A 25,399-nucleotide genomic window follows, 5' to 3' on the forward strand; every position below is an offset into this window, starting at 1 on the left:
GAGATAATATCTGTACACTGAGAATGAAGGTGTCTGCCTTTGACTGGATTTTCCAGGAGTTTTGCTCTGGGAGCCTGAGGTCTGAGCTATAGCTATTCAGCTCTCCTTCTGGCTAGGGGTCTGGTGCTAACCTCAAAGTTAGTGCTGCCAGTAACGAGACTGACTGCCAGCATGAACCTCCCAGAGTCCACATGGGAAGAAACCTGACGTCACCTCTGTTGTACTCCTGCCAAAAATGGAATATTCTGAGTCATCATAAGGAAACATTAGACAAAGCCAAATTGGGAGACATCTTACAAAACGCTGGCCTATGCTCTCCAACTGGGGAAATCTGAGTAAGTTCTGTTGATTGCATCATAGTTTATAGCATTAATTGCATGATATTGATCGCTGGAATGTGTTTATGAGAAATAATTCTTTATTTTTGAAAACTCACACTGTCGTGTCAGTGGTAAAGAAACATCTTGTCTGCAACTTATCTTGAAATCATTCTGAAAGAAAACTACATAACTGAGTGAGTGAGTGTGTGTGTGTGAGAGAGAGAGAGAGAGAGAAGGCTAAAGCAAAACGCAAATGTGTTAACATTTGAGTAATCTATACAAACAGTATCCAGGAATTTTTTGTTCTATTCTTGCCACGTTTTGTGTGTGTTTGGTCTGAAGTACACCCCGAATTGTCCTGTGGAAGGCGACGGTCCTCTGGAGGATGGAGTCGCACGGTGTCAGCTCAGGCTGTCCGGCTCTCAAGGGTTTGCTGACAATCCATATTTCTGTGTCTAGCATTGCGTCATTTCACAGTGTAGGTTGCAGACAGCAAGTTCTGGCAACAGCCTGGAGCTCCATCTGGCTGATGGAGGCTCACTCTCTGGGTACATATTGGTGCCTCACCCCAGCCCTTCTCAAGGATGACAGCTGGGCCGGAATGCTGTGCTCAGCCTGCTGAACCCCCTGCAGTCTGATCTGCGCTCTCCCCGACCCGAGAAAGCTGAGCCCCCGTGAGGGTCCCTGTGAAGTGCCCCTTGGTGAAAGCGGCCTCCCTCCTACCAACAGTAAATGTTCACCAACTCAGGGCTGTTAAAACTGGAAGGCGAAGTTCCTCTTGATTTTTTTTCTATCAAAGATTAAATCTTTCATTCCAGGGGTAAAAAAAGAAAGTAAAACTCCTAGTATCAAGAAACTGTAGGAGGAACCATAAACTAATGACCCTGGTGATCTTTTCCAATTAGGCTTATGTAACTTCCAGCGGGAAACACTTAGCTGATGGCTTCAGTAGTTTTTTTTTTTTTTTTTTTTTCTCCTCTATTATATAGAGAAGCAAGCCACGGGTGCTGACTCAACAAGTCTGACTGCTTTGGCCAGGTCAGTTTATCATTTCTCTGGATTAAGAACTTCCAATTTCCTAATGCTTCTGACATCCAATCCAATTTTTTTCTTAGTCTGGAGCCCGAAACCTCCTCTCGATGGACCTCATTCTTTCTATGGAATCTTATTTTCAAAATTGCTCAAACTCAGCCATCATTGCATTTTCTCTCCTTGCTAACTAAAAAACAAAAATTGTTCATCAACCTTCTCCATGTTCATCAAACATGAGGTTCTAGCTTTCAATCTAATGGCTCTTTAGTAAGCGCATTGAAAATAGTCATCAAATTAAAAAAATAGACAAATCTGATACAGTTTCTTACTAGTTAAATAATAACAGAAAATTTATTTAAACATCTCCTGACTCTTAGTTTTACTTCCTGTAAAAATGGGATATTCATTTTATAAGATAATTATAATTCGATTAAATGTGCAACTCACTAATGTACAAAAATTGTCTAGCATAATAGCTGGCACACAGTAGGAACATAATAAAAGATGGTTCGATTTCTCCCCTCTTCCATGAATCTTTTTGATGACCCCTGTCTACAGAAGCATTTTTCATTTTCTAAATATCAAAAGCATTTTTCTGTGCCAAGCAATTCACAAACTCAACTGCATATCTTTTTTTTTTTTTTTTTAACATTCTCTCCAGTTGTTCCACAGAAATTCAAGCTGTAGGCCATTTAGGGGAAACATTTTCTTGTTCTTTCATATTCTGTTGCAACATAGCTTATTTATTTAACAAATACAAACCGACTTCCTATAGTCAGGGTTTGAAGTGATGACTCTGTGAGGCCGTGAATTAAATAATTTATCTTACTAATAGAAAAGGGCACAATACTCTCAATTCTGACAAATATGTAAATGAGCCAATTTGCAGTAGCTAATAGAGTGTTCCCTACACAGCAGGTCTTCAATACATGTTCCTGAATTATTGACAGCGAGATATCACGAAATTCTTCCATTTCAACCCAAGTGACAAATAAACATAATTCTTGTGTTCTATTAGTCTCCTATTTTTTTCTATTATATTCAACCAGCAATGCATAGAGTTTCAGTGATATACTGAAACAGTTTATAAAATGCAATACTCTAAGTCCTGTGTCACTGAGCACACATTTGCGGTCCTGAAAATATGGAAGCCAAAGTCTCAAAAATTAATTCATACTACCTGAAGCTCATGTGGCTTCCTTGGTGGCTCAGCAGTAAAGAATCCACCTGCAAGAGACATGGATTCTATCCCTGGGTCCTGAAGATCCCCTAGAGAAAGAAAAGGCAACCCACGCCAGGACTCTTGTCTGAGCAGTCCTATGGACAGCGGAGCCTGGTGGGCTACAGTCCATGGAGTAGCAAAAAGTCAGACACAACTGAGGGAATAAACAACAGCAACATCAGGGGCAACTGAGCATAAAAGAAAGGCAACTGAGATTTAAACAAAGGACATGAAAGCAGCTTCTAAAGCAGCCTTAGTGAGAAAACTGCTGTGGACCCCTGGCCCTTTGCTTCTTTTCCTCTTTCCTTGTGGCTGGTGGAGGGATCCCAGGATTGGCAACCAGAAATAGAAGCATTGCTATGGTTCTCCTATTTCAGGTTTTCTTGATGAGACACAAAGACATAAAGAGCCCAGGCGGGCCAGGCTGATGCGGCTGCAGGGCAAGCTGTCTTGTGTATGTTTCATAGAGATGAGTTGGGGTGGGGTTGGGGGACTGGAGAGGATGCAGCCAATCCAAGCAAAATAATACTGAAGAGACAACGAGAAGTTTGGATTTTTAATACATTGGTCTCAGAATAATCAAAACATCTAAAAATCTACATAACACCAATAATCATATAATAACACACTATGAACAGTGTTCAAAAAGACCCAGGTCACATCTACATGATTAACAACTCATAAACTAATGTCTCTTTTATTATTAGATCAAGTTATTTGAGAGGGTACTTGGGACAAAACGGTGCGGAGAGCGGATTTTTCCTGGTTCCTAACACGGTTTTCTGGACTGTGTCATGAAGGACCGTGGGTTAAAAGTCACAGAATCAGGATCTACTTGTAGTACATCCCCAATTAGCTGTAATATGGGAGGAGTCACTGGACACTGCGAACCTCTGTTAGTCTGGGAAAGTGACATGTTGGGAGACTTCTTCTTCAGGTTGTCAGAGGAAACTGAAAGTTTCATGCACGAGTGAAACCTGACTATACTCATATACTGTAATGTTTTTAATATTTTAGAGATTAAAAATAAATGCCTAAGATATTCATAGGTTTTTCTATTTGAATAAGGAAAACAAATGTCATTTCAGATATCAGTTAAAAATCGTGCAGAATGTACATATGAGTCCCTGGAAATATGTTGAGAGAGCTCCCTGCATGCGTGGTCTGAAAGCACCCGTGACTGCTCTCTCTCTGATCACAAGTGAGAGATGTAATTCAGCAAATCTTTTCTGCTTTCTTCCAAGAAATCTAATAAAACCAGTTCTAGGAAAAGCCGATATGGTTAGAGTCTACCAGAGATGAATATATACTCAGAATATTGCCTCCAGGTCCAAATAAATAGGTTTCCTTATTATGGCTACAATATGATCACCAATGTATGAAATGTGGATAAAATAATAAAAGTAAAAGACATAGAGCAGAAAACCACAAGGCTAAAAGAAAATTTCTCAAAGAAATATTTCAAATGATCTGAAATATCTCAGCAAATTTTTCTCGGATAATAATAAAAGAGGGTTTAGATGTTTACACATTTCGGCATCCCACTCTGCTTTCCCAGGGGGATGAACCCCCCTCTCCTCTGAGTTGTCCTTAGACGTCTGCATATGTATTGACATGAAATTGCCTACAGAGAGATCTCAGCCTGGGTAGGGGCAGGCGGGGTAGTGCGTGTGTCGGCGGGGGCGATGGGGAGGGATGTGGGGGAGGGGTGAAAACTTGCAAAGCAGTAAGGTGGATAAGAATTGCTCCCTGCTGAACTAGATTTCCTCCCAGGTGAAGCTCACATTTAAAATGTGTTCTTATAAGCTGGGCAAGTCAAATAAGAGCTAAAATCAACCACATTCTTGACCTCTCTCTCTCTTTCAACGTTTCTCACTCAGTGATATCATCCATTGAGCACCTGCCATGTACAAGGTCTGATTGGGAAATGAACGGGATGGAGATTTTTGCTTCCTCTCTCTTTGTACCTGCAAGTCAAGATGTATATTGCAATTAATATAAGACGTGAACAATGAGGCTCCATAAATGCATTGCCCCTTTCAGGAGAGAGATTATGCTCAGATAAATATTTCACGGGTGAATGACAGAGATTTGCTAAGGCAAGGAGAAAGGGAACTGTTAAGTTGTAGCAGGAAGAAAAGGTAAGATTTGAACTTTGGAGGTTTGGAAATTGATAAGGCAAATGGCTTCCCTAGTGGTTCAGATGGTAAGGAATCTGCACATAATGTAGGAAACCCCAGTTTGATCCCTGGATTGGAAAGATCCCCTGAAGGAGGAAATGGCAACCCATTCCAGTATTCTTGCCTGGAGAATTCCCGTGGACAGAGGAGCCTGCATCCATGGGGTCGCAAAGATTCATACATGACTGAGAGACTAAGCAGAGCACAAGGCAAAAGGCTTCAGTCAAGGCAGCAAAGAGGGAGCGCTTGTATGTTAAGGAGCTTCCCCGATGGCTCAGCCAGTAAAGAACCCACCTGCCAAAGCAGGAGACATAGGAGATGCAGGTTCAATCCCTGGGTCAGAAAGGTCCCTTGGGATGGGAAAGGAAATGGCAACCCACTCTAGTACTCTTGCCTGGAAAATCCCATGGACAGATGAGCCTGGCAGGTCACAAAGAGTCAGGCATGACTGAGCAACTAAGCGCACACCCACATGTATGTTAGGATATCAGTAAAGTGGGGATACATGAGGAGTGTTTGGAGCATATATAAAGTGACATAGAAACAGCTGAGAACAACTGGACTGATGATTTTATGCATATTCTGTGACATAAAATAAAAATATATTTTAAATAGAGGAGCAACATTAATAGGGGGGTTTTCATAAAAAGGAAAAGAGAAGGACTGGACATGCATACTGATCGGGCACCTGCAGTTTCAGCCACCCTTATAGGCACTTACTCACTGAAGATGACCAGGAACTAATAACCCACCTGAGAGATAGTGAGTTACATTTTCAAAGTCATTTGGTTGACTCTGGTAATTGACAGAGATGGAATTGGAACTGATTTCTTCTTGGGAGAAATGCTTTCTCTCTCTCTCTCAATACCATGTCTTGAATTGTATAGAATAATCTGATAATAGTTTTAAATAGGAACGGAAAATATAATCCTTAATATGCTTTGCAAGAGAAGCATACATAAAGGTACAAGGAGGTCTGGCTGCAAGACATGTAATAAATCTTATTCATATAGTGAAAGTGAAAGTTTCTTGGTCGTGTCCAACTGTTTGCGACCCCATGGACTGCCCAGTCTATGGAATTCTTTAGGCCAGAATACTGCAGTGGGTAGCCTTTCCCTTCTCCAGGGGATCTTCCCAACTCAGGATAGAACTCAGGTCCCCCTCATTGCAAGGAAGCCCAATAATTTTGGAGTGGGTAGCCTATCCCTTCTCTAGCAGATCTTCCTGAGCCAGGAATCAAACTGGGTCTCCTGCATATAAAATGATGACAAAATAGTAACCGATATCTATTGCATACTGAAGACAAGCCAGTGGCTTGCAAGAATCCATTCTTTAAGAGTTATGTAAAGGTCTGGAGAAAGCAATGGCAACCCACTCCAGTGTTCTTGCCTGGAGAATCCTAGGGACGGTGAGCCTGGTGGGCTGCCGTCTATGGGGTAGCACAGAGTCGGACATGGCTGAAGTGACTTAGCATCAGCAACAGCTACCAGTAGGAGAAAAGTTCATTCCAGGAGCAGACACAGTCTAGGCAGGCTGAAGCTGAAGCTCCAATACTTTGGCCACATGATGTGAAAAGCCAACTCATTGGAAAAGACCCTGATGCTGGGAAAGATTGAGGGCAGGAAGAGAAGGGGACGACAGAGGGTGAGATGGCTGGATGGCATCACTGAGTCAATGGACATGAGTGTGGACAAACTTCAGGAGATGATGAAGGATGGGGAAGCCTGGTGTGTCGCAGTCCATGGGGTTGCAAAGAATTGGACATAACTTGGAGACTGAACACCAGGCAGATCAACTGCCGTTCAGGAACTATCACCGCACTGATACTATTGCGCAGTCGCTCAGTCATGTCCAACTCTTTGTGAACCCATGGACTGCAACACACCAGACTTCCCTGTCCTACACCATCTCTGTTGCTGCTGCTGCTAAGTCGCTTCAGCCGTGTCTGACTCTGTGCGACCCCATAGATGTCAGCCCACCAGGTTCCCCCGCCCCTGGGATTCTCCAGGCAAGAATACTGGAGTGGATTGCCATTTCCATCTCCAATGCATGAAAGTGAAAAGTGAAAGTGAAGTCGCTCAGACATGCCCGACTCTTAGCGACCCCATGGACTGCAGCCTACCAGGCTCCTCCGTCCATGGGATTTTCTAGGCAAGAGTGCTGGAGCGGGGTGCCACTGCCTTCTCTGCACCATCTCTGTGAGTTTGCTCCAATTCATGTTCATTGAGCCAGTAACGTTAGCTAACCATCTTCTGAAATGTAATTTGAGAGTAAAGCACCCAGAGATGAGCCCAGGTGACCAGCCTGGAGCTGATGGTGACAGTTTTGCATGGCACTGAGCTGCATGTCTCAAAGCAGAAGCCTTCGAAACTTTCCATCACCTTGCTGATGCTTAGTAGTTACTACTGTTTGGTAACATGTGTTTCAAGAAGGAAGTCATAAAACTAATTAAAAAATTAATCAGCTCTCTGGCCAACAGAAAAATTAAAAGTACTGCTAAGCTCAGCTATAAGCCACTTTATGGTTTTATTCCTTGGGGGCTAATTAATATCCTGTGAAAAAAGGAATGGAGAAGTGATCATATGTCTCTTTGGAATAGATGGAGTTCCCCGTTTAGAGCAAAGCTCCAAAGTTTTGTTATCTTTTGCTGACTAGAAATTATAGATATTTGTGCTCTATAAAGGAATATGCCAGAGAGTTTAGAAATAAGTCCTATTAGTCAGAGTAAGTAATGCTAGCTACTATGACAACTGACCTTCAAATCCCAGCAACTCAACAAAATAGCCATCCAGCTCACCAGACAGCATCAGAGTCCAGTGGAGTCATGGCAGAGGTCCAGGGGCCCAGGGGCCCTGCTGCTCCCACCCTGTTCCATGCTGTGGACAAAGCCATTGCATGGTTCCAACTGCCACCGCAGTCACTCTGTTATGTGCCCATTACCCATTCCGGGGTAGAAGATGAGGAAGGCTGGCTGATGTCCTCTAGTGAAGGCACTTTGTTGGTCTGGCTGTTCAAGGACTTTCCTGCTGGAGATCAATGTGAGACTCAGAAATCTCCACAATGCTCACCACCCTGCTGTCCAACATCAGGCTTCACCCCTTGTGATCTCAGGTTCATCTATGTCCCAAATCACTGCAGATGGTGATTGCAGCCACAAAATTAAAAGACACTTACTCCTTGGAAGGAAAGTTATGACCAACCTAGGCAGCATATTAAAAAAGCAGAAACATTACTTTGCCAACAAAGGTCCATCTAGTCAAGGCTATGGTTTTTCCAGTAGTCATGTATGGATATGAGAGTTGGACTATAAAGAAAGTTGAGCACCAAAGAATTGATACTTTTTAACTGCGGTATTGGAGAAGACTCTTGAGAGTCCCTTGGACTGCAAGGAGATCCAACCGGTCCATCCTAAAGGAGATCAGTCCTGAGTGTTCATTGGAAGGACTGATGTTGAAGCTGAAATTCCAATGCTTTGGCCACCTGATGCGAAGAGCTGACTCATTTGAAAAGACCCTGATGCTGGGCAAGATTAAAGGCAGGAGGAGAAAGGGACGACAGAGGATGAGATAGTTGGATGGCATCACCGACTTGATGGATGTGAGTTTGGACAAACTCCAGGAGTTGGTGATGGACAGGGAGGCGTGGCGTGCTGTGGTCCATGGGGTCGCAAAGAGTCAGACATGACTGAGCGATTGAACTGAACTATACTGATACTCAAATCTTTAACAAAGGGATGAGTTACTATAACTCAGACAGCAGTTTCTAAGACTGAGTATTTATGTGTCAAAGTAATTTTAAATATCATTTAATATTTTGGAGTGTTATAAATCATCGGATTTTTCAACCTATAAGGCTTTTCTTTCTATAGTTTCTTTATCCCCTTTCTTTCTTGCTAATGAACTGGCTATTTCTTTCTTGAGCTTATCTGTTTCTTTGCTAAATTCAGTCACCAAGAATGAAATCAACATACTGATTCCTTTCAATTTTTTTTTCTAGAGGTCTAAAAAGTAAAGCTACAAAATGTAGATATTCTAAATATATACTAAAATTAACACAAAAGTCATAGACATATTCTTACAAACCATTAAGAAAAACATAAAGCTCAACAGAACAATGGGAATATATGAACAGGTGTTCTATAGAAGAGGAAACACAAATAGCAAATAGACACAGATAATCAGAACCCTTATAGGCCAAGTGCATATAATTTAACACCTCCATGAATTACAGTTATATCCCTATTCTCCTGAAAAGAATATTAAAAAATATATGATTAAGAGTGTTCATATCAAGAGTTCAGGACTACAAAAATCTGGAAGCAATCTAAAAGTACTCAAAAGAAAATAGTGAATAAACTATATGCCATTGTTATTAATTTATTTTGAGTCTGATAATATATATCATTGGACTCAAAATAAACTAATAACAATGATATACAAGATATGATAAATCTTGGCAACAATTTTAAGTGAGCAAAGGATTATAAAAGATTATAAGCAGCATAAAATATATTTTGAGAAATTAAAACAACTAAGATGGAAACACGTGTCATACAAACTCTGTGTGATGGCAAACACCACGATAAGGATATAGATGCTCTCGAGATCGCTGCCCGTGGGTGCCCAAGGTGATGGTTGAACGCAAGTCCCTGCTTTTCTTTCATGGGAGGTTCACGAGTACTTATCAGAAGATTCTCAATAGGTAATGTGCTGAATCAATGATTGTGAACTCTATGTGGACTGATGTGTATTTCATGAACCTAAATGATTAATCCATAATCCAATTATAGGCACTTGACATCCAGAAACCAAGAAGGAAGGAGGAAAGGAAGGATAGAGGGAGGAAAAAGGAGAGAGGGAAGGGGGGGGCAGAAGGGAGGGAAGGGAAAAAAGAAAGAAAGGTAGGAAAAAAGAGAAGGAAAAAAAAATGTTTTTTTAAAATCAAGCAGAAAAATTACACTTCCTAAAAGTGATGAAATTAGCCTTGTTTCAGTACCAGTAGTCAATGCCAGAAATCTGGCAGTGGAGGAATATCTACTAATTTCTTAGGGAAAGAAAATGTGAGCCAAGAATATTACATGCCCAGTTATTTTTTTTAAGTGTAAAAAAGGAAACAGAAAGACATCCTCAAACACTAAAAAGAAAGAAAGAAAAAAAGAAATATAACCCCCATATGTTCTTAAAAAAAAAAAGTTTACTTAATGAAATAACTAATTCTTCAATTGTTGTACAGAGAAGCAATGATACAAAGAATGCATGCTGTCCTCAGGGTGAGAAAGCAAAACAGCACAAAAGAATCTGTGACCCAGCGCTTCTATTCTTGCCTAAGATGTCATCCAGATACAAAGTCAGCAGGTAGGTTAGAGAATCGTTTGCTCTTAATGACGATGAAACCCCATCAAACAAGAAATCAACAAAGAAATTGTGGGAATGAAGATGTTGGGGGAAAAAACGGGTCATAGCAGCTATGAATCAACTTAGATACAGAAGTTGTGCTACACAACAATTATAGATACATAACTGAATATAATTTTAATAAAATGAAAACAAAATATAATTTCCAAAGCCAAGAGATGAGGAAAGAGAAATGTAAGAGCACTATTTTCTTCATTTAATATAGCTTACAATAAACCAACCTTGTGTAAAAATAAATATTTAAATTGAAGTGAAATTGGCAACGACTGGTTTTTTTACAGAATCACCTTATTGCCTTTAGAATCTTTCTTGGAATCAAATATGTAGAAAGGGTGGAAGTCTATAGTTCTTTCAGTTACATTTTTTAAGGTTTTAGTGTTTACAGAGGTTTCAGGTTTACAACAAAACTGAGAGGGAGGTATAGATATTTCCCATACACCCCCTGGCCCCACACCTGCATGGTCCCTGCAAAGACACTTATTAGAATGGTACATATTTTACCAAGGATGAGCCTCATTATGACACCATAATCACCCAAAGACCATAGTTTACATTAATCTTCACTCTTCATACTGTATGTGAAGAAGCCAGTATCCATCTAATCCATCATTATACTTACAGAGTATTTTTTGTTCTAAAAATACTCTGTGCTCTGCCCATTCAACTTTCCCACCCTCACTTCTGGCAACTGCTCACCTTTTTATCGTCTTTACACTTTTGCCTTTTCCAGGATGTCCTATGGTTGGAATCTTATAATTTGTAGTCTTTTCAGGTTAGCTTCTTTCAATTAGTAGTATACATTGTTTTCCTCCATGTCTTGGCTTGCTAGCTCAGTTCCTCTTAGTGATGGATAATACTCCTTTGTCTGGATGTACCACAGTCTACTTGGTCACCTAATGAGGAAATCTTGATCGCTTTCAAGTTTTGGCAATTATGAATAAAGCGACTATAAACATCCTTGCCTAGGCTTTGTGCGGACATAAATTTTCAGCTGCTTTTGATAAATGCCAAGAAGTTTAGTTGCTACCTTGTATGGTAAGAGCATACTTAGTCTTGTTAAAATAATTTAAAAAAAAAAAAAAAAAGCCAAACTGTCTTCCAAAGGGTCTATACCATTTTGCACTACTACCAGCAATGAATAAGAGAGTTCCTGTTGCTTCACGTCCTCACTGGTATTTTGTGTTGTCAGTGTCTGGATTTTGGCCATTATAATAAATATGTGATGGTATCAAATGTCTGTTCTAATTTGCAATTCCCTAATGACACATTGTGTGGAACACCTTTTCATAAGCATATTTCCCCGCTGTGTGTCTTTTTTGGTGAGGTGATCGTTAAGGTCTTTTTCCAGTTTTGTAATGGAATGGTTTGTTTCCTTACTGTTGGAAGTTTAGAGTTCTTCATATATTTTGGATAACAGTCCTTTATGCGATGTGTTTTTGCAAATATTTTCTCCTAGTCTGTGTCTTGTCTTCTAATTCTCTTGATACTGTTTTTCACAGAGCAGAGCTTCTAATTTCAATGAAGTCCAGCTTATCAGTTATTTCTTTTATGAATTATCTTTGATGTTATATCTAAATAATCATTGCTATATCCAAGGTCCACCTAGGTTTTCTCTTATATTATCTTTTGGTTTCACAGTTTTGAAAATTTTACTTTTATGTCTATGATCCATCTTGTGTTTTTTTAAATGAAATTAAGTTTTTTGTTCTGTTAAAGTAAAACTAATTTTCAAAAATTTCATGAAATAACACAGCATGATCTCACTTTTATGAAATGGTTTGTCCCTGTATTTTTGTTTATCCATCTCTGTATCTCTCTGTTGATCTAACCTTGTTTCTATATAAATGGACATAAATGAGCAGCAGTTGTAAACGCACTGTCCAAATTTAACTACAGATGTAAATTGTTTGGTTCACACAACGCTCTGTTGTTTTAACTCACATCTCAGCGCATTTATCGAGGGTCTGCCATTTCTGTTTCTTTTCAGCCACCTCATCCCATTTGTCTTTTACCTAGTTAATTCAGTATTTATTTCACCTTATTGGCCCCTGAAGTAATATGATTCCATAACAATTGCATGAACAGTGTACAAAGAATGTTCTTACAATCTGAATAATGAGATTTGTTACATTCCTATGGTCTTTTTTTAAACTTTTAATGTCTGTAGTGCTGGAAATGTGTATAATGTGTTGGTACAATTTATCTTAAAATTGTAAAATCAATGTAAATATATTCAATGTATGCAATCAGTTAGAAAAAGATGCTTATAACATTTTTATTTATATGGTGACTTCCATGAAAAATAACTGATAATAACATGTAGATTGATGACAATTTTGATACCGTTTTATCCGAAGCAGATTCTGCAACCAACATGTCAGATGTCAGTATTTATAAAACAGGCACAGTGGTAATGTGTACCTAATTATGTCTCAAAAACATTAGGAGAAAGGCATTGATACATATGAAGTGCTTTGAATAATTTGTAAGAAAAAAATGATATACAAACTCAAGATGGTATTAGAAAGAATGATAATTTACTGTGGGATTTTTTTTTTACCAATGGATCTCAGCCCCACTTAAATCCTCTGTCTGGAAATCGTTCAATAAATTCCCAGAAATGTGTGGATCAATCTAGATCAGCTTACGTGAGCAGATTCTACAAATCAAAGCAAACCTTTCTCATGAGACTTGATCTCAAAATTAAATGAATACTGTTGAGAATTCTCTAAGCTTCCTTTATTCATCACCTGCCTTCTAGCATCCACACTTTCTGTCTTTCACAGGTGATCTGCAGCTTAGATTTTATCTTCCTTTTCTACATCCTCAAGCTCCTGCCCAGTCTCTAAAAATCTTTGTTGTAAGCTCAGAAAACTACTCTCTCCTGAGGAAATCATGAATGTCCACATCCTGATTCCATGCATTGTGCTGAAATTAACTAGCCTCTTCCCTCTTTTTACTACACCCGCAGTTTTGTGCTCATCCTTCAAAGCCTGATCTGTGCCATCTTCCCCAAGAACCCTTCCTGATGCACTCAGATGACTAAACACTCTGGGTTTCAATAGTGGGTGCTCAGACTGTTGCACAGATGGTGTCCACATCACTGTGAAACTGTGGGCTGGGCTTAGGTATTCTCGCTGCTTCCTGTCAAATATGTTAAACCTTGATACCACTGACAGTAAGCATGGGTCTTGTGCACATGGTGGATTGAGAGGAATTGAGTTACCGTGAAATAAAAACCAAGTTTAGAATTTCATTTAATAAACTTCAAGTAGGTGGTCTCAGAATTACAGCCTCAATTATCTTAGTAGTGAGATCTGGGTACCCAGACAAGCACATCTACTGGAGAGCTGGCTGAGAGATGGTTGCATCTGTGATTCTGTTTTTCAGATGGGATATTACTTTATCAGCTTCCCTGGTGGCTCTGTGGTAATGAATTCGCCTGCCAAAGCAGGAGATGCAGGTTTGACCCCTGGGTTGGGAAGATTCCCTGGGGAAGGAAATGACAACCCACTCTAGTATTCTTAGACAGAGGAGGCTGGTGGGCCACAGTCCATGGGGTTGCAAAACAGTCAGATGCGACCGAGTGACTAAAGAACAACTAACTATTGCTTTACTAGGTCATTCTCGTGTAAAAAGGAGTGATTTCATTAGAATAATATGTTTTAAAAGGTCACCTAGGACTATATTTTACTCCATGTTTGCTTTATGTTTCAACTGCATTGTAATAGCTTCAAAGCTTCTAGAACACAGGCTTTGCATAGCATGAGTCAGAAATAAGTGAGCACTGAGGTGCAGAGTCTTGACTGCCTCCTTCGTCTCTTGCCCCGTGCTGGCTTCAGCTCCATCTCAGGGGCAGCTCTGAGGTGGGGAAGAAGGGTAGCCACTGCTGAGGACAGTTTCCTCCCAAGCCATGGATCTCACAGGTAGTCCATACCGAACCTGCGTGGCTCACAGAATCTCACATTTGCCACTAATGCAACACAAAGGGGAAGCCGAAAACTAAACAGTATTATTAATAGTGACGGAAAGCTTTTAGCCTGACTCCCTTATACAATGATGGATATTTTTTTATCATATTTCACTTGTTGCTTTTAAACTTTCCTTGTCAGAATGAATCATGGCTGCTAAGGGGAAGAGGACAAGATTATAGACAACGTGATTCGTCTAATTGCGATCGCCCCTCATCAAGAGGCGGGAGCAAAAGTAAGCAGAAGGAGCAGGCAGGCCTGTCTAGGGATGAAAAGCATTCTGTTTGCCAGGATCTGTCATGGTTGCACCTGGACCCGAAAGAAAGAATGCAGTCTGCCATGTGGATCATCTCCTGTCTGCACTAAGAGAGTGGCATTTCAGTCTGATGCTTACTATCTGGTAGATTGATAATGAAGATTAATTCGCTTATCTCTTTGCTACATAAATTAGTGTACAGAAAAAAAAAAACAAAATCTTGCAGCTGCCCAGAATCTGTCTTTAATGATGCCTTATTTAGTCTCCTCTTATATGTAATGAAGTGTGTGGAAATGCACAGAAGCAAGATTGCTGCATGCCTGCTGCGCTCTCTCATCCTGACTCTCAAAGAATTCTAGTGCACTAGACGTTCAGTCGGAGAAGGCGATGGCACCCCACTCCAGTACTCTTGCCTGGAGAATCCCATGGACGGGGGAGCCTGATGGGCTGCAGTCCATGGGGTCGCTAAGAGTTGGACACAACTGAGCGACTTCACTCTCACTTTTCACTTTCATGCATTGGAGAAGGAAATGACAACCCACTCCAGTGTTCTTGCCTGGAGAATCCCAGGGATGGGGGAGCCTGGTGGGCTGCCGTCTACGGGGTCTCACAGAGTCGGACACGACTGAAGCGACTTAGCAGCAGCAGCAGACATTCAGTAAACACGTGTTAGTTTTTAACAGTCATTTGTATATTTTTGTTATTTCTTTCTTGTTTTGGTTCTGGCTAGATCTGATCTGTTTAATATTCTCGGGAAAGTGAAAGTCGCTTAGTCATGTCCGACTCTTTGTAACCCCATGGATTACAGAGTTCATGGAATTCTCCAGGCCAGAACACTGGTGTGGGTAACCTTTCCCTTCTCCAGGAGATCTTCCCAACCCAGGGATCAAACCAAGGTCTCCCACATTGCAGGCAGATTCTTTACCAGCTTAGCCACCAGGGAAGCCCAATACTCTTGGGAGGAACAAAATAATTCAAAAAACCCTAAGTAACAAAAATCAATCTTTTGATAAATACAGAAGCTACAAATTCTGAAGCTGAAATTAAGACTGATTCTTTAAAACAAAACAATACAAACCATAGACATTTGGTTTTTCAAAATGAACAGAATTCATAATGTATCTGTAAGAGAGTAAGAGGTTACTAAAGGTAATTCTTACAGGTGTTAGTGGCAGATGGAAAATTATCCAGGTGCTGAGACTTCTCCGAGAAACACACTTACATGTTCATAGACCCTCCTGCTTGCTATTTACCGTAGATGTTGTCTGTCTCTTTGATGTCAAAGCATATCCCAGGGACCCAAGAGTCAGAAAGTTTGGGTTCTAACCCCAAAATTAGCAAAGCTTATTTCGCCACAGTTCTGACAGGTAACACTGCCAAAGTTCATCCAAACAATGTCCCTCATCAGTATCAAGAGGAAATGGACCAGAAGTCCTCCAATACTGTGACTGCCTTATTAGGCTCACACCTCTATGACTTGGGCTAGTCAACACTGCTAATCTTCACCTAACTCAACATGGACCTAAAAGCACACCCTGAAATCATCAGGGGTTGTGGAGAGTAGAAGAGATTATAACAATGATAACATTTGTAGTGCAGTGCTTGGTACATTATGACTGTTCACAACCTGAGCTCTTATTACTGTCCTTGTTATTCATGAGCAATTGTGACATGACATGGATTGTAAGCAATTTCTACTGAGAAGCAAAAGAATTACAAGAGGCAAAGATATTTTGAATCTGAGCTATGGGATGGAACTAGGGAGGAACTGTGATGAGACACAGAAATGAAGAAAGACTAAGAAAAAAGAGTCAAGGCTATGGTTTTTCCAGGAGTCATGTATGGATGTGAGAGTTGGACTGTGAAGAAAGCTGAGCACAAAAGAATTGATGCTTTTGAACTGTGGTGTTGGGGAAGACTCTTGAGAGTGCCTTGGACTGCAAGGAGATCCAACTAGTCCATTCTGAAGGAGATCAGTCCTGGGTGTTCTTTGGAAGGAATGATGCTAAAGCTGAAACTTCAGTACTTTGGCCACCTCATGCGAAGTGTTGACTCATTGGAAAAGACTCTGATGCTGGGAGGGACTGGGGGCAGGAGGAGAAGGGGACGACAGAGGATGAGATGTCTGGATGGCATCACGGACACGATGGATGTGAGTTTGAGTGAACTCTGGGAGTTGGTGATGGACAGGGAGGCCTGGTGTGCTACAGTTCATGGGGTCGCAAAGAGTCGGACACGACTGAGTGACTGAACTGAACTGAACTGAAGAAAAGAGGAAGTGGGATGGCATTTATGTGGGTCAAAAAATGAGTAGAAAGTGGAAGGAAGAGAGCAAGTGCCATGTACAGAAATCCGAATCTGTTTAGTTGTCCTGTAGGGCGTGTGAGAGTTAGACCATAAAGATGGCTAAGCATCAAAGAATTGATGCTTTTGAAATGTGGTGCTAGAGAAGACTCTTGAGAATCCCTTGGACTACAAGGAGATCAAACCAGTCAATCCTAAAGGAAATCAACCCTGAATATTCCTTGGAAGGACTGATGCTGAAGCTGAATCTCCAATAGCTTGGCAACGTGCTGCGAGAAGCTGACTCATTGAACAAGACCCTGATGGTGGGAAAGATTGAAGGCGGGAGGAGAAGGAGGTGACAGAGGATGAGATGGCTGGATGGCATCACCGACTCAATGGATATGAATTTGAGCAAACTCTGGGAAACAGTGAAGGACAGGAAAGCCTGGTAGTCTGCAGTCCATGGGGTCACAAATAGTCAGACATGAGTTAGCAACTGAACAGGAAGAGTATGGGGGTGGCAGGACAGATGACTATAGGGTAGAGTTGGGTCTAGATGTGATGTAAAGACAGGCCATGATCACTACTGTTCTAGTAATTCTGGCTTAAGTGACAGGAAGAATGATGAAGCTTACTGCGTGAAAGTCTTAATTTCTTGCTCTACACATTGCCAGGAAGAGGGAGGCCCAGAAGCGTGAACATCCCATCCTCTGCGCCGCATCTTACTCATTCCTCCCCGTAGAGAACGGGTTGGTTGTGACAGGTTTGGATCCACTTTTCTGAATTGGATAAAGTCACTCTGTTAAAAGATTTATCACTGTGGAGTTTGGACTCTTTCATTTCCCTCTGAGATCCTAGGAAACAGTCTTCCTCCATATGTGTGTCTGTTCAGACCCAAATCTTCCCACTGAGTTTGTTCAGCTGGCAATTTCAAGATCTGGATTTGACTCTGTGGAAGGGTGTCAGGCAGGGAATGCTGGCAAGTCCATTTGGTCATATGTTAACCAAATCTTTCCACCTAGATTTTATCTGTGATAAATACCCCAACTGTCTGATTCCTGTGTCTATCTCTCACTTGGTTCCAAACTGGGCTGTGAATTAAATCCTGACATTAAAGCCTGAAGATGCCATATAGAATTTGGGGAAGATTAAGACAGTGCAGTAGTGTCAAGGTGTATCCTGATCTACCCAGTAGATTTCACATGGTTCATCTCGTTTTACTGTCAAATAGGCCTATTGTCTGTGGAAGAACCTGAGACTCTGAGCCGAAGTCAGTTACAAACTTTGTAGGCAGTAATGCAAAATTAGAATCTAGAGATTTCTGAGTTAAATAAAGTGTGTTCTTTTCTGCTATATCTCATTGCTGATTTTCAATTAAATGTTAAATTTCATGTTTCTTTAGTTTTTCTTAATTTGTGTGTGTGTGTGTGCATCTCACAGTCCTGGCTGGATTTAGAGCTATTCAACATGACAAAAAGAACAATAATACCTACTTATTTCCCTGCAAAGCATAGAGTTGTTCATATTGTTGAACCTTTGCAAATACTCTTTCTGGATTAGATTTATAGATTATAAATGATTACATATAGTTTAGGGATTTTATGAAATCATGCTTCAAAGGCCCTAGCATTAGTAAGTGTCAGAAATGAAAGTGAAGGCCAGACTAGATATTCCAGAATTGAATTTGTGCCAGGAACATGAAGGGTCTTAGATCACTCAGCTTTTTTGTAACCTCAACTTCCTAAAACTACCCATTACAGAAAGATGTCTAGAAGATCAAAATTCTGTCAGATACAGTAAGTGTTGAGAGAGAAGAACCAGCATTAATGCTTAATAACAATGCTAATTCCTTAGGAGTCTACCCTATTTTGAAAATTCCTTTTATAGCAAGTTAGAATTTTTCTCTCTTCAGTTCATCTCCAAATCTACATTGGAGACAAGTATAATAAGTATGAATCATTGGTGCCTATATTAATCACTATGATGGATGGATGAGGTTTACTGACTAATTATATATTAAGTCAAGCACTTCTCTTCCTCCTTGAGATCATCTGCCCAAGGTTTGCAGATTGTTTTTCTGTGTGTTTCCTAGATAAAACACATTAACCCAGCTATACACTTAATGTTTATGCTAAGCTTTATAACAGATTCTCTAGTCTGCTATTATGTACATTCTTGAGTCTCATGTCTGCTTCTTGCTGGAATCTGTATAGGTATAAATATTTGCTATGTCCATGTACTCAAAATACAATTCCAGGTACCACCTCAGTAGTTATAAATTTCTACTTGTTTATCACACTCTATGAATGAATATTAGCATTTTCCCCCCTTTTTACTAGTAAGTGCAAATGTTTCTAGTATATGTGATTTACCCCCACTGTTTACTACTACTATTTGACTATCCTGAAAGTTTTCCATTTACTTTCTTTTTTCTCACATTATTGCATATCCCAGTATCGTCACTAAGTAGATTAAGGAACACAGGGCTAGTTTTATATTTTGTTGAATTCTTTCTCCTGGTAACCTTGCTCAGGCTTGGGAACTCACATATGTGAGCAGGGTTGCTGATCTGATAGTGTCTTGTCCCTGCAGATAGGCTTGTCTTAAGTTTAACTGACAAGAAACCATGCTTATCCATCAGAGAGGCATACTCCCAGGTTAGGACCAAGCCACAAAAGCAGCAAACAAACAAACAAACAAACAAACACTGCTACCTTCCAGCAAAGGGTGAACGGTAAAAATACAGAAAGTAGTTTTAAGTGCAGAGAATGTGCTTTGCTTCCAGCCCAGGTAATTTCTGTTCCAACATTTCTTTTCCCATTGAAGTGAGGCCATGCACCAGGAAAAGGCCATGTGATGCCCTAACGGGAAGGCAGCTACCTGCAAGACATGGAGAGAGCCCTCACCAGGACCTGAGTCAGCAGAAGCCTTGATCTTGGACTTCTGGCCTGAACAACTGTGCGAAAAAACTTTCTGTTGCGTGAGTCACTCAGTCTGTGGTACTTAGTCATGGTGGCCTGAGCAGACTAATACAATGGGAGTCATCGTCCACATGGAGGTTCTGTGGCGTGTGGATGGTCAAGGCCGGGAGTAGGGATCAAGAGGCAGGATGCTTGACACCGACAGTTTGTAGGTGGCGTTGCGGGTCAGTTGGGGCAGGAGGAAAATGCCTATCATAGTGACAAACTAAAGAATGTAGGAGACCAAAACATGGAGATTTCACTTGTGTGGATAATGAAGTGACTCAGATTATGCCAGGATTGTGTGGGCAATGGTGTCCTTAGCAGTTGTTTTCCACCTTCTGTGTATGAAAAGTGACCTGGAGGTAAGGCAATAATGATGAGGAAAAGTCAAGGGTGGTATACCTGAATGCCTAGTTCTTTTTTTTAAGTTAAATTATAGTTAATGTAGTCTTCCGTGATAGCTCAGTTAGTAAAGAATCTGCCTGCAATATAGGAAACCCTGGTATGATTCCTGAGTTGGGAAGATGCCCTGGAGAAGGGATAGGCTACCCACTCCAGTATTCTTGGGCTTCCCTTGTGGCTCAGTTGGTAAAGAATCCACCTGCAATGCAGGAGACCTGGGTTCGATCTCTGGGTTGGGAAGATCCCATGGAGAAGGGATAGGCTACCCACTCCAGTATTCTGGCCTGGAGAATTCCATGGACTGTGGTGGCAAAGAGTCGGACATGATTGAGCGACTTTCAGTTTCACTTTCCATGCTTGATGTACAATGTTGTGCCAAACTGTTGTACGGCAAAGTGAGTCAGTTATACACATATATGCATTCTTTTTTAAACAAATGTTCTTTTCTACTATGGTTTATCAGAGAATACTGAATATTTCTTTTCAAAAACAAAGGAATGCAATGTGAGCAAAGGAGACTTGCTTCTTCTGATCAAGCTTGATATTAGAAGACCAGCTATCATCAGCACAGGACTTTGTGGAAAGTGGGCTTCTTGAAGGACACACAGGGATCATTCAGGATAAAGAATTAGAGAAAGATTTCCAGAAAGAGCATCATGGTCCAGGGAATTTTCTGGTTATCAGTTAGAAGCTGTAGCTTCTGAGGACCTCGAGACCAGCATAGGCAGCGTGACTTGACCCAAGGCAGGGAAAAATGAGGCAATCATGAAGGGACTGAAGGATGGTGTGATGGGGAATGGATCAGAGGTGGCTGTCATTTAACCCCAAGTGACTGGACCTCAAGTCATTTTTAAGTATTTTTATATAATCAAGGTTGCTTAACTACGGCATTGAATTTCATCCCCAAATCTCAGTGGTTTTGTGTGACTAAGGTCTGGTCTTCATTTCTGCTGCTGCTGCTAAGTCGCTTCAGTCCTGTCTGACTCTGTGCGACCCTATAGACATCAGCCCACCAGGTTCCCCTGCCCCTGGGATTCTCCAGGCAAGAACACTGGAGTGGGTTGCCATTTCCTTCTCCAATGCATGAAAGTGAAAAGTGAAAGTGAAGTTGCTCAGTTGTGTCCAACTCTTAGCAATCCCATGGACTGCAGCCCACCAGGCTCCTCCATCCACAGGATTTTCCAAGCAAGAGTACTGGAGTGGGGTGCCATACAGTCTAATGACAAGAGTATATGTTGGTGGTTGTCATCCACTTGTGACCTGCCTGGTCATTTCACAAGCCTTAGCTGTATTGAAAGAGGAGATAGCAGGGCTAAAATTGAGAGGATGGGGAAGGAGACTGAAATATGTTCCTAGTGCTCTCTCTGCAAAGCAACATTTGACAAACAGAACAACTCGAATGTCCCATATATCCCATACTCAGTTTCCCCTGTCAGCAACATCCTATATTAGTGTGGTACTCTTGTTACAACTAATGAACCAATATTGAACCAATATTATTAACTGAAGTCCATACTTACTCATATTTCCATAGCTTTCACCTACAATTTTTCTTTTCTGATCCAGATTCCTAAGTAGGATCCTATACTTAATCATCATGTCTTCTTAGGCTCCTCTTGGCTGTATGTGAAAGCATACAGCATTTATCTCTCTATGTCTGACTTAGTTCCTGGCTTCCAGGGTGGCTCAGACAATAAAGAATCTGCTTGCAATGTGGGAGACCTGGGTTCGATCCCTGGGTTGGGAAGGTTATTTATCATAATGTCCAAAAGTTTATCCATGTTATCAAAACAGAAAGAACTTCTTTTTTACTGGTGAATGATATTCCTGTGTGTATATACATTTTCTTTATTGATTTATCTTTGGTGGACACATAAGTTGTTTCCATGTCTCAGCTGCAGGCTGCAGTGAATGTGGAGAGGCAGCTCTGTCATCAATATAGTGACTTTCTTTACTGTGGCTGTATATCCAGAAGTGGGATTGAGGGATCTTTTGAAAGTCCTATTTTTAATATATAGGAAGCCTCTGTATTATGTTTGCCATTTTTATAACTATAAAACTTTTTTAATTATTTAAAAATATGTTTTATTTTTAAATTGTTTTAACAAGAAAAAAAAAACTGCTGAGTGTAATTAATTGGGAAATTTATACAAATGTTACCCTGGTCACTGATTAAAGTGCCTTCCTCACCTAAAAAGAAATCATTTTAATGAAAACCCATTTTCCCATGGAATATTCCTAACAACAGTCAGCATCTTTCTTGAGAACGTCAACAGATGTGTCTTACTGGAAGCATCTGAGTCCTTCTGGAGCCTGCAGAAATCCTCGTATGTACTGATGGCAAATGGAATTACAGTGAATAGAGTATATAGTAACAGACATATCAGGGTGGATTTGACCAGACTCCAACTTCTGGAAGATATTCCAGCTGACAGCCTGCTGTGCTGTACAAGGTTTGCTCACAATGCCTCCTTCTGAAAAGTTAGAGGACAGCGGCAGGCATTAGCAACAGTGCTCTGACCTGCTACAGCACAGGAGTCTTCATCTCTTTACCATGCTTGAGTCTTATCTCGTTGAGCCCACCTGCCCTTTCTTCCTCTGTCTGTCTCCTTAAAGTCACTGAGTTCTGCACCACACAGAAGCAGACAGTATGGGTCAGTTGAGATCTGCTGAGATTAAGAATGCCAAGACAGCACACAACTGAACTACAGAATTCAGCAACATCTAGAGTCAGGGATCCCTAATGACTGAGCTGAGGGCTGGTGCATCCCCACCGAGGTACTGGAGGGTGAAGCAGAAGGGAGGGACCCAGGGCTGGGAAGAAAGAGGACCTGCAGCCTCTATTTACACTCTCAGGGAAAATCCACTTTCAGTTAGAGTAAAATATAAAATAGATGGCAAATAGATAGGGGAAAATGGAAACAGTGACATACTATATTTTTTGGACTCCAAAATCACTGCAGACAGTGACTGCACCCATGAAATTAAGATGCACGCTTCTTGGAAGAAAAGCTATGACAAACCTAGAAAGCATATTAGAAAGCAGAGACATCATTTCCCTGACAAAGGTCCGTCTAGTCAATTCCAGTAGTCATTTATAGATGTGAGAGTTGGACCTGAAAGAAGGCTGAGCACCAAAGAACTGATGCTTTCAGACTGTGCTGGAGAAGACTCTTGAGAGACCCTGGACTGCAAGGAGATCAAACCAGCCAGCCCTCGACCCTGAACATTCACTGGAAGGACTGATGCTGAAGCTGAAGCTCCAGTACTTTGGTCACCTGATGTGAAGAGCTGACTCACTGCAAAAGACCTAGATGCTGGGAAAGATTGAAGACAGGGGAAGAATGGAGTAGCAGGGGATGAGTGTTGATATATACAGTGGATTATTACTCAGCCATAAAAAATGAAATAATGCCATTTGTAGTTATATGGACAGACTTGGAAATTATCATACTAAGCAAAGTAAGTCAAACAAAGACAAATATATGATATCACTTATATGTGGAATCTAAAAGAATGATACTGCTGCTGCTACTGCTGCTAGGTCGCTTCAGTCGTGTCCGACTCTGTGTGGCCCCATAGACAGCAGCCCGCCAGGCTCCCCCGTCCCTGGGATTCTCCAGGCAAGAACACTGGAGTGGGTTGCCATTTCCTTCTCCAATGCATGAAAGTGAAAAGTGAAAGTGAAGTCGCTCGGTCGTGTCCAACTCTTCACGACCCCATGGACTAAAGCCTACCAGGCTCCTCCGTCCATGGGATTTTCCAGGCAAGAGTATTGGAGTGGGGTGCCATTGCCTTCTCCAACTGCTGCTGCTAAGTCACTTCAGTCGTGCCCAACTCTGTGTGACCCCATAGATGGCAGCCCACCAGGCTCCTCTGTCCCTGGGATTCTCCAGGCAAGAATTTTAGAGTGGGTTGCCATTTCCTTCTCTAAAAGAATGATACAAACGAATTTATTTACTACCATCAGAAACAACTCGCAGGCACAGAAAATAAGCTTATGGTTGCCAAAGGAAAAAGGTGGGGATGGTACAAATCAGAGATTAGGATTAACAGATACACACTGCTATACATAAAATAGATGATCAACAAGGACCTACAATTTAGCACAGAAGACCATATTGAGTACCTTGAAATAAGCTATAATGGAAAAGAATATGAAAAAAAATAGGTAGGTATGTGTAAGTGAGTCACTTTATAGCACTCCTGAAACTATCACAACATTGTAAATCAACTATACTTCAATTTAAAAAATCTTCTATGAGAAAAAAAAAAAAAAAGAAGAAGAAATACCAGTAATCTAGTCTGGGTTCTTCCAAAAGCTCTGGAATTTGGGAAAGTTACTTATCTTCTCTGAGCCTCAGTTTCCATGGTTATAAAACAGAATGTGTGTGTGTATCTATGGGTGCTCAGTCGTGTCTGACTCTTTGTGACCCCATGCACTGTAGCCCCCCAGGCTCCTCTGTCCATGAGATTTTTCAGGCAAGAATACTGGGGCAGGTTGCCTTTTCCTACTCCATGGGGTCTTTGAGATCCAGGAACAAAACTACATTTTTTTGCATCTCCTGCATTGGTTGGTGGATTCTTTACCATTGCACCACCTGGGAAGCTCCATAAGACAGAATACTAATAGTAAAATAGCTCACCGGATAGCATCACTGTAAGAGTTAAATAGAAGTGTGTGTAGCAAAGGCCTTTCAAAATGATTAGCCCATGTCAGGCAGTATTATTGGCAAATTTTATTGACCCAATCCTGATTCTACATCATGGATCTTAGACTACGTCAGTCCTTTTTAGATACACTTAACACAGATCTAATCTGCCCTTTCTTCCTGGTTTTCCCCAATTTGTGTCATCCCCTAAGTGAAATATTCCCTTTCCATATCAGTTAAGTTCAGTCGCTCAGTCATCTCCGACTCTTTGCGACTCCATGAATCGCGGCACGCCAGGCCTCCCTGTCCATCACCAACTCCCGGAGTTCACTCAGATTCACGTCCATCGAGTCAGTGATGCCATCCAGCCATCTCATCCTCTGTCATCCCCTTCTTCTCCTGCCCCCAATCCCTCCCAGCATCAGAGTCTTTTCCAATGAGTCAACTCTTCACATGAGGTGGCCAAAGTACTGGAGTTTCAGCTTCAGCATCAGTCCTTCCAAAGAAATCCTAGGGCTGATCTCCCTCAGAATGGACTGGTTGGATCTCCTTGCAGTCCAAGGGACCCTCAAGAGTCTTCTCCAGCACCACAGTTCAAAAGCATCAATTCTTCAGCGCTCAGCCTTCTTCACAGTCCAACTCTCACATCTGTACATGACTACTGGAAAAACCATAGCCTTGACTAGACGGACCTTAGTCGG

General features: G+C 41.2%; 1 long non-coding RNA gene across 1 annotated transcript in view; it reads left to right on the top strand.

Moving 5' to 3' along the window:
- The first annotated feature begins 283 nt into the window (after positions 1 to 283).
- Positions 284 to 25,399, top strand: part of LOC132659558 (uncharacterized) — an 82,295-nt gene continuing 57,179 nt past the window's right edge. Inside the window, exons 1-2 of the long non-coding RNA XR_009600109.1 lie at positions 284 to 335; positions 19,508 to 19,661. This is a non-coding gene — a long non-coding RNA (uncharacterized LOC132659558). The remainder of the gene's footprint in view (positions 336 to 19,507; positions 19,662 to 25,399) is intronic.

Source organism: Ovis aries, chromosome 3 (genome assembly GCF_016772045.2).
Source record: "Ovis aries strain OAR_USU_Benz2616 breed Rambouillet chromosome 3, ARS-UI_Ramb_v3.0, whole genome shotgun sequence".
NCBI classification, from domain to species: domain Eukaryota; kingdom Metazoa; phylum Chordata; class Mammalia; order Artiodactyla; family Bovidae; genus Ovis; species Ovis aries.